The sequence below is a fragment of the Capra hircus genome, chromosome 29, assembly GCF_001704415.2.
Source record: "Capra hircus breed San Clemente chromosome 29, ASM170441v1, whole genome shotgun sequence".
In the NCBI taxonomy this organism is placed as follows: domain Eukaryota; kingdom Metazoa; phylum Chordata; class Mammalia; order Artiodactyla; family Bovidae; genus Capra; species Capra hircus.
Genome location: NC_030836.1, coordinates 1379358 through 1387356, shown reverse-complemented (window position 1 = coordinate 1387356; position 7999 = coordinate 1379358).

Sequence of the window (7999 nt, the reverse complement as noted above, 5' to 3'; positions counted from 1 at the left end):
ACACTACAGACACACTGCACACACACCCCATCACACACGCCCCCCTATATACACTGTGCACCCCACTCACACCACACTACAGACACACTGCACACACACCCCATCACACACGCCCCCCTATATACACTGTGCACCCCACTCACACCACACTACAGACACACTGCACACACACCCCATCACACACGCCCCCCTATATACACTGTGCACCCCACTCACACCACACTACAGACACACTGCACACACACCCCATCACACACGCCCTGTATACACTGTGCACCCCACTCACACCACACTACAGACACACTGCACACACACCCCATCACACACGCCCCCCTATATACACTGTGCACACCACTCACACCACACTACAGACACTACACACACACACAGCCCTATATACACTGTACACACCACTCACACCACACTACAGACATACCACACACACACACACACAGCCCTATATACACTGTACACCCCACTCACACCACACTACAGACACTACACACACACACAGCCCTATATACACTGTACACCCCACTCACACCACACTACAGACATACCACACACACACACACACAGCCCTATATACACTGTGCACCCCACTCACACCACACTACAGACACTACACACACACACAGCCCTATATACACTGTACACCCCACTCACACCACACTACAGACATACCACACACACACACACACAGCCCTATATACACTGTGCACCCCACTCACACCACACTACAGACACTACACACACACACAGCCCTATATACACTGTACACCCCACTCACACCACACTACAGACACTACACACACACACAGCCCTATATACACTGTACACACCACTCACACCACACTACAGACACTACACACACACACAGCCCTATATGCACTGTACACACCACTCATAGCACACTACAGACATACCACACACACACACACACACAGCCCTATATACACTGTGCACCCCACTCACACCACACTACAGACACTACACACACACACAGCCCTATATACACTGTACACACCACTCAGAGCACACTACAGACATACCACACACACACACACACACCCCCCTATATACACTGCACATCACTCACACCACACTACAGACATACTACAGACACACACAGCCCTATATACACTGTATATACCACTCACATCAAATAACAGATGTACCACACACACAGCCCTATATAAACTGTACACCCCACTCACACCACACTACAGACACACTATATACCACATCACACAGACACCCCTATATACACTGTACACCCCACTCACACCACACTACAGACATACCACACACACACACATCCTATGTACACTGTACACCCCACTCACACCACACTACAGACATACCACACACACACACATCCTATGTACACTGTACACCCCACTCACACCACACTACAGACATACCACACACACACATCCTATGTACACTGTACACAACACTCACACCACACTACAGACATACCACACACACACCCCCCTATATACACTGTACACCCCACTCACACCACACTACAGGCATACTGCACGCACACACACACACACACCCCTCAGGCATCTGGAGTAGAGCCTGCCCAGCTTCCTTTCCTGGTCCCACCCTGTTCAAGCTGTGTCACTTGCTTGCGTGGTTGGCAGACCCCTTCCCCCTGTTTTCCTCAGTTGCTCCCCTTTAAACGGAGACCGTGCCGCCGCCTGCGCCCTCAGGGCTGTGTGAGGAGTTGCTGGGGTGACACGGCCCGAGAGTGCGGGCGTGGCTGGCACCTGTCATCGTTCCCTCGACATTCTTCTACCCACAGAGAGTGGAGGGTGACCCGGAAGGAGAGAAGCGGGCACCCGAGAAGATGGGGGTGGAGGGAAGAGGACGGGAAGGTGTGTGTGGCAGTGGGGGCACCTCTGCCCCAGGGCCTTCCTCAGCCTGTGTATTCTCAGGGTTTCCCCCCAGCACTTAGTAGCATTGGAATTTTGCTACTGAACATTTGGTAATCATATTTAAACACTTGACATTTCTAATGTTTTGGGACATTCAGTCGGCACTGTCGCTGAGAGAGGGCTTCCCAGGTGGTGCTGGTGGTAAAGACCAGCTGCCAGCGCAGGAGACACAGGAGATGTGGGTTTGATCCCTGGGTTGGAAAGATCCGTTGGAGGAAGGCATGGCAACCCACTCCAGGAGTCTTTTCTGGAGAGTTCCGTGGGCAGAGGAGCCTGGTGGGCTACAGTCCCTGGGGTCACAAAGAGTCGGACCCGACTGAGCAACCAACACACTGTGCCACCTGGAAACTTCGGGGCTCCAGGTGCTGGATATGTGTTATCTTGTTTAATTCTTAAAAGTCCTGGAAAAGATATTACCCATGCTTGTAGGAAGAAACTGAAAGAAGAGACTTTAAGAAGTGATGTGATTTCCCAAGCTCACAGAGCTTATTGAGTTCAAAGCTAGGTGTGGAGCCTGGGGCTCTTGTTATTTGTTGTTGTTGTTGGTGGTGGTGGTGGTTTGTTTGTTTGACCAGGGAGGTTGTCAAACAGGAGATTTTGACTGTGCAGATCTTGGGAAGGGTCTTGGAATCTGATTCTGACCCTGGTGGTCTTTAACCAGACTGCTCAGAAAGTAGATGTTCCAGGTTTTGTCACTGAAAGGTTGGGATTCAACTGCCCAGTGTGGAGAGTCCCGCCCAGGGAGGCCTCCCAGTCTAGGCCTCAGACAGAGACACACAGGAATTCTAAGGCCTCTCCCGGGGCTGCAGCCACTTTTCCCAGTCTGGGCAGTTCCGCTCCCCTTGCCTCCTGCCCCCAGGCACCAACTACAGGGGCTGGCTAGCCACTCCTGACGTGAAGACAGTGGGATGTTCCCCACCTTCTCCTCTTGCCCTGTATCTTTTCGCTCTGGCTTGAGTGTGTGACACAGCTGCTGTTCAGTAAATGTGGCTGAAGGAGTAAAAGCTCACTTCAGTTCGCTGGACCCGCAGATGTCACCTGGCTTGCCAGGGTTCAGTGCTGACAGTCCACTAACTGGGACCTTTTTTTCCCCCACAGGTTTTGGTGATGATCCAGGAGCTGAGAGAATGGAGCGATATGGGGAAACCCAGGGCATCAGGCATGTACATACTTACATGGGATGGCTTCTCACTGTGGACTCTGATTTTAAATAAAGAGTATTATGATTTTGCTGCAATAGTGTGGGAACTTTGTTCACCCTCTGCCTTTTTGATGCTGGACAAGCCGGTCAAAGATACCACTTTGATACCTTCGTTCCTATCAGTGTTAATTTGCTGGGGCTGGCATGAGAAGGTACCACAGAGCAGGTGTCTTAATCCCAAGAAAACCCTGGTGCTACCTTCAAAATGTTTGAGGCTAGTGTTAAACAGAATCTAAGGAAAGATGCAAGACTAGACTTGGGTAACTAGAGGTTCGATTGAGGGAGGACCGCTCCCATGCCCATCACCCCCACACATGCGCGTGTGCACTAGAAGCCTGACAGAACAGTTGGGCCCTTTTCTGAGCATCAGTGGTTTTTATTTCTGTTTTAACTGCTCTTTTCACAAAATAGCTAGCATACCAAAAAATAAAAAAAATATGAGACACTCAGAAAGGGAAGGAGATTCAACCCCTGGACAAGAACAGAGTCATCATAGAGGGAGAACTAGAGATGGTGCAACTGTTGGAACTAGAAAGTAAGGACTTGAAAATAACTGAAAAAATACAGGTGTTGTGTAGAGTTAGGTAAGTCAGAAAGAGAAAAATATATATATTAATGCATAGATGTGGAATCTAGAAAAGGGGTAAAGATGAATTTATTTGCAGAGCAGGAATAGAGACACAGACAAATGTATAGATACCATGTGCGGAAGTGAGGTGCAGTGAATTGGAAGATTGGGATTGGCATAAATACACTGTACACACGTGTGTGCTAAATCACTTCAGTGGTGTCTGACTCTGCGATCCTATGAACTGTAGCCCTCCAGGCTCCTCTGTCCACGGGGATTCTCCAGGTGAGAATGCTGGAGCGGGTTGCCATGCCCTCCTCCAGGGAATCTTCCTGACCCAGGGATCGAACCTGTGTCTCTTATGTCTCCTGGATTGGCAGGCAGGTTCTTTACCACTAGCGCTACCTTGGAAGCCTATATATACTATAGGCTATGTATAAAATAGAAACTATACATGCTATGTAAAAAATAGGAGGCTAAAGAGCACTGACTGTACAGGACGGGGAACTCTGCTTAATGCTCTGTGGTGACCTAGATGGGAAGGAAATGCAAGGAAGAGGAGATTTATGTGTATGTGTGGCTGGTTCACTTTGTTGTTGTACAGCAGAAATTAACATGACATTGTAAAGCAACTATATCCCAACAAAAAATAACTGAAAAACATGGGTCAGGATGTGGTAGAAAAGGTGGACAGTGTATGTGAAAAGTGAATTTTAGCACATAAATGAAAATTGTGCTGAAAAATGGGAATGTTGAAATAAAAATATGATAACAGAGATGGAAAGTTTATTTGAAAGGCTTAGCAGGTACCTGGACAGAGTGGAGTAAAGGAAACAGAACAAAATTGTCACAGGAAAGGGGGTTGTGGAGGAAATCTGGAGAAAGACAAGTGCCATCTCCAAAGAGTCCTCTTCTAGTGGAGCCACACAGGAAGCAATCACTCCAGCAGCAAATGATTATGAGATTCATGAAATGTCTCCCAGGGAAATATGCCTGAACCTAGGTGTTCAGGGTTTTCACTGGAGCTCAGGCATATAGGCACCTTGTGCTTGGCATGGGTCAAAATTCTGGATTCCCCAAAAGGAAGCTGGTGTTCATCACGAGAAACACTATTTGTATAAATAATTTTGGTACAATGAGTCCCTCTTTCTGTTATCAAATGGTGAGAAAAATCCAAGTGTCCATATGGGAGCCAAGGACAAACCTCACAGACCTTTCAAAGGATGGTGGTTTCAGACCTGGTATATTAACCCTTTTTTACATATTCCTTAATGGCGAATTAGCTACATATTTCTTAAAATCCATGGGTCAAAGAAAAATCACAAAGGAAATAAAACAGTTTATACTGAATCATTATGTAAAAGGAGTAAAGCATCAGAATCTGAGTTAGTGCTGTTTTTGGTGCCACTTAGTTGAAGATGCCAGCACTGGGCCTTGCACGTGACCAGGGCACAACAACCTCATTCTAAAGATGCTTTTAAAGATTTCCAAAAGTTTTAAGGAGAACAAGTCAAAGGGAATATAAAATCCTTTTTTATTTTTTCACTTTAGGCAAAAGTCTAAAAGTCAGATCTCTGTTAAAGTTCCGAATTGCATTTGGCTTTACAAAATCGACTTTTTCTGGTTCTTGTCAAAGTCATTGATTCTTTTGTAGTCTCTTTTGTAATCTTTACACACAAATACACACTCGAGGTCTGCACATCGAAACATATCAGCTTAGGTGTTCTGGGGTTGTTCTTTCCTGTTGTTAAGCTGTCCTGCTTATCTCTGTCTTTAGTACCTTTTGTTTGGTGTGTTGAGATATTTATCTATCTCTTCCCTTTATTATGGCTGAGATGGTCAAGAATCTGCCTGCAATGCGGGGGACCTAGTTTCAGTCCCTGCGTCAGGAAAGTCCGCTGGCCCACTCCAGCATTCTTGCCTGGAGAATCCCCATGGACAGAGGAGCCTGGCAGGCTACAGTCCATGGGGTCACAAAGAGTCGGACATGACTTAGGGACTAACAGTTTCACTTTCACTTTTTACTTCCCCTATTATAAATCACCTAGAAAGGTGGCCCGGCACCTGGGTACCTATGGATGGGGTGGGGATCCTACCTGTGCAGAGCTCGGGCAGGGATGAGCTGCTGGAGGAAACAGGTGTTAGCACAGCCCCAGCCTCTGGACACGGCCCTTGCTGCGCGTAGCTCCGCTGTGTCCAAGGGAAGATTGGGCTAAACAGACGAGGACTGATGGAGCTGACACAGTCGTGACGGAAGCAAGATAGCACAGGGGGGTGTCGAAACCCCGAGAGAAAAGTCACCAAAAGTGCGTGGGAGGAGTCCGACACCGGGGGGCCTGCACGCTGGCGACGGGGACACAAAGGAGCCGCCGCCTGGCCTTCTTGGCCTCGTCATGTCCTCAGCAGACGCTGGGCATCTCAGGACTTGAGCCAGGTTAGAGGCGTAGAAGCAGACATTTCACTGCTGTCTGAGGGTGCCCTCTACTCCTTCTCCTCCTCGCTGCGCTGTCACCATAGCAACCACATCCTATGACAAGGGGCAGCGCTGGCATCAGGAGAGAGAGAAGAAGCACACCTGCCCAGTGACTCTCACCTGGCTTAGGCTCAGATTCCCAGGCTAATTCTCTTCCTGTCAGCTTTCAGTCTCTTGAGATGATACCTACTTGTGAGTCATCGAACTCTCCAGCTAGAGGTAAGGACCAGTTCAGGGGTGCTTCTTTCATTCTCTCCAAATATTAACTGATGAACTGATATTAAATGAACATGAAATACAAATTTGGGTAAAGACAAAGGGGAGCATTTCTAAGACAAAAGGAAATGCATTTGCTCTTCCTCAGTCCATAGGAAAATGCAGACAGACAGTGGGTTGTAACCTGGGGGCCAAGTGGAAATGAACTATTTTCTAAGCATATTTGCTTCCAGACCCTTGTTCCTTAAGTGGGGACCACCTCCTATGCCCATCTGATTGGAGTCCTTTTCAAGCGCCCTTGATGGGTACTACCTACCCCACTAATTATTCCTGTGCCATAGCCAAGGTAATCGTTTAGAACTGGCTGTGCCTAAAGTTGTATTTTAGACCTCAAAAAGGTGATTTCTCCTTTCAGAATTTCAGCCAGGTCTCCCAGATTAGGTTGTTGGAATTTAAAATGTAGCCTGGGATTAAATCTCCTTTATTTTGGTGACTCAGAAAAATCGTTACAATTTATTTGCAGGCAACTTTTATTGCCCCGTTTCCTTTTTATGTGCATACTCTGTTGACTGCTTTATTTCATTACCGACAAAAATCAATAAGCTAGCAGTGTTTACGTGAGTTACTCTGCCTTTTTTTAAAGTTCACTTTTGGCTGTGCTGGGGCTTCCTTGTTGCAAGGACTTTTCTCTGGTTTGGGGAGCGGGGCCCACTCTCCAGCTGGGGTATGTGGGCTTCTCATTGTGGTGGCCCCTTTTGTTGCAGAACAGGGGCTGTGGGGAACTCGAGCTTCACTAGTTGCAACAGGAGGGCTCAGTATCTGTGGCTCCCAGAGCACAGGCGAACACTTGTGGCGCAGGCTTCAGCAGTAACAGCTTGTGGGGTCTTCCTGAATCTGGGACGGAACCCGTGTCTCCTGCATTGGCAGGCGGGTTCTTTACCACTGAGCCACTAGGGAAGCCCTAGTCTGTTTTAAAATGATGACTCTTTTTTATTAATGTAGCTTGAAGAGCTATGTAACCTACCGCGTGGTATGAACAACCCCTCCCCCCCACTTACCACAATAGCCTGGATGTTAACAGCCTTCTAAATACTGCTGTGCCTCTAATCTTGCTCTCTTCTCATCTCTCTTCTATAAAGCAACCAAAGTGATATTCCAAAATGTACAATGCTTGTTTCATTCTTCTGTGGAAATCACTCTTGGTCTCTCCAAGGTTATGAAGATCACAAGCTCTACATGATTCTTTCCCTTGCCTTTCTCTCCAACTGCCTCACCAGGGGCTCCATCGACTCTTTGTCACTTAAATGTACACCTACCTGTGGAACTGGTTATAATACTTTGTATGAGAATGTAGCTCACCTCATTATTTGTAGTGCTGAAAAACTGTATTCAGTTTAAGTATGTATCAACAGAATTATGGTTAAATAGACAACAGTTCATATAAACTATAGAATACTATGCTGTTGTGCAAAGGTAAGTGTGTATATCAACAGGGAATTGTATCTGTTATACCAATATCAAGCTTAATGAAAAAAAAAACCATCAAATTGAAGATAATAGTGTATAGTATGGTGTCATTTCCCCTTAAATTAAAT